Genomic DNA, 2,840 nt, shown 5'->3' with positions numbered 1-2,840 from the left:
ACTTCTTTAGTTTTTTAAATATCAAAAGTGGACAGAATCAGAAGACAGAGAAAGTAGTTTTATGTGTATGTGTTGTGAGTGTAATATGTGTCTAAGTGGGCTCTGAAAATATTTCCATCCATAAATAATTTCAATTCACTATTATACAGTTGCATGAAATTTTAAAGATAATAAATATGTACATGCAAAATTGTTTATTACAACTTTATTAACTTATAGATGAAGAAATTCTGAAAGGTAGCTAATTTGCCTAAGTTTTCAAAGCTAATAAAAGGTTGAGCTAGGACTGGAGACCCTGCCTCAGAATTCTAAGATTATTTCCACTCTACTATAGTCCTTCTTTTCCACAAAAAGCATGAAAAAATTGTACAATGACTAATTTTAGTTCTATAATGTGTAGCTTAAATGTATATATGGTTTTTAAACAGTTAGTAATGATTCTTCAAATGAGAAAATACTATCAATAAGCCAAAAGATTTTAAAAATTTTTTCAATATACTTTTCAGCATAGATAACTACATTTAAAAATAATTTGTGTAAACTATAGTTAAGCTATGATCTGTCATGCATGATTCTGGTCTCTACAATATGCAAAAGAAATGCTTATTAACAACGAAAGGAGTAGTGTGTGAAACTACAAGAAAGCAATAAGAGGCAATGTCATTTTGAGTTCTACTGTTTATTCAAGGGAACTATTAAAGAAGATTAGGAGTGGTCCCGGCAAATCGTGGAGAAGGTAGGAGACTTCTTTAAACATAATAGACATTGGTGAAATTTTTGGAATTTGTAGACAATTTTTCAGTAGTCAAACATAAGTGTGGACATAGATGTCAAAATGACATTTAAATGGTGTAATGGTATAAAGAGTAATTTTTCTCTTAAATGGAATTTTAAGCAAAGAAAAGTCTGCATTGGAGAGTGTCATGTGTATGATTATGTTCAACTTACTGGAATATGTGACTCTGTCCCTGAACATAAATAGAGTTGTTGTATGTATTTTGTTGTTGTATTTTTTGACAACTAGGACAATTTCTTTTTTTAGCCATTATGTCCAATATAAGTGGTTGGGATTGGGTTAGGCAAATTAAGGCACATATATATAAGGGTTTTGGAGATACAGAGAGCCCCGACTTCCTTGAGAATTGAGCATAAGCCACTCAAGTCTAACATAACTTGAGCTATTCATAAAAATACTTAATAAGACAACATTCACCAACATCTTTCTTGATAAACACTCCCATTTTATAATGACTAGAAGGTGTTGGGAGAGGCTAGAAGAGATGGAAAAAATTAATCTAAGAATATTGTAATCCTATATTTTCCAGATCGTCAATCCTTTTAATATTCTAAATACACCATAGCAAGAAGTCTCTATAGCTTACACCAAACATCAAATATCAGAATGATCAGATTAAGCCACATAGGAAAAGTACACCTTCTTCACTTTCTTCCTTTCACCTATGTTCATCTAGGACTGTACATAAAACTAAAACAGGAGAACATTATCAGGGATAATCCCATATTATTAGCTGTAAATAAAAACTACAAAGGACTTATAATTAGAGATATTTTACTTTTTTTCAGCCTTTATATTTTTTCTTTTTTTTTCATTAAATTTATTTGGGTGACATTGGTTAGTAAAATTATATAGTTCCCAGTGTAGAATTCTATAATATATTATCTATATATTGCATGCGTGTTCCCCACCTAAAGTCACACCTCCTTTTTTCATCATATATTTGATCCCCTTACTCTATGGTAACTACTAAACTGTTGTCTGTGTCTATGAGTTTTTGCTTGTTTATTTTGTTCATTTGTTGCTCTTAGTTTTATAGCCCACATATGAGTGAAATCATATGATTTTCGACTTTTTTATCTGACTTATTTTGCTTAGCATGATAATCTCAAGATCCATCCATCTTATTGCAAATGATAGTATTNGTTAACTCACTTTTAATGGCTATACTCATATATCACTCTATAATGGGAACACTCCAAAATTTACTTATCCTATTGTCTATTTATTGACATTTAAATTGTGGTTTTTTTGTTCTATAAACAATGCAACAATTAATATTCTTATGTAGATGATTTTGCATGCATGTTCAAAGTTTTCTGTAACATTAATTTGTCAGATGGAAATTTTAAGGAAAAAAAGCTGTTCAGTTTTTGACAAATATTATTGATTGCCTTCCCAAAAGTTGGTACTAATCTAAGCAATAACCAATCATGGATGATATTGCCTGTTCTCCCATACAGTTGTCAACACAATGTATATTTAAACTTAATTTCCTTTATCTATTTGAGAGATTAAAAGAATGCTATCTTGAAACATGATTTTCATTAATTATAAATGAGGCTGAGATGGTCTTCATGCTTTTAAATGTCTTTTTTGTGAATCGCCATATTTTTTTCAATTGATTTGAAATATGACCTACATATTACATTGAGCCACATGAAATGGCCATTTTTATGGCTTGAAAATCAGCAATTTTATATGGGTAACCAGATAGACAGACAGACAGAATGGATAAGTGGGTACATAGATGGATGGATGATACATACTTATATCAAATTTTGGTTAATATGGCTTAAAAATAAATAACAAGGTATCTCTTTATTCTCCGTTTTCAGAATTGTCTTGACTTTCCACCTTGTTGTTTATATGATCATATTAATGTGTCATATTTTTCAAATAAATTAATATTGCTGTTTTTAATTTTATTAAATTAATCAGGGTGACATTGGTTAATAAAATTACATAGGTTTCAAGTGTACAATTCTATAATACATCATCTGTATATCACATTGTGTGTTCACTACCCAAAGTCAAATCTCCT

The sequence above is a fragment of the Hipposideros armiger genome, unplaced genomic scaffold (assembly GCF_001890085.2).
Source record: "Hipposideros armiger isolate ML-2016 unplaced genomic scaffold, ASM189008v1 scaffold_440, whole genome shotgun sequence".
Taxonomy (NCBI): domain Eukaryota; kingdom Metazoa; phylum Chordata; class Mammalia; order Chiroptera; family Hipposideridae; genus Hipposideros; species Hipposideros armiger.
Note: the sequence above shows the minus strand (reverse complement) of the source record.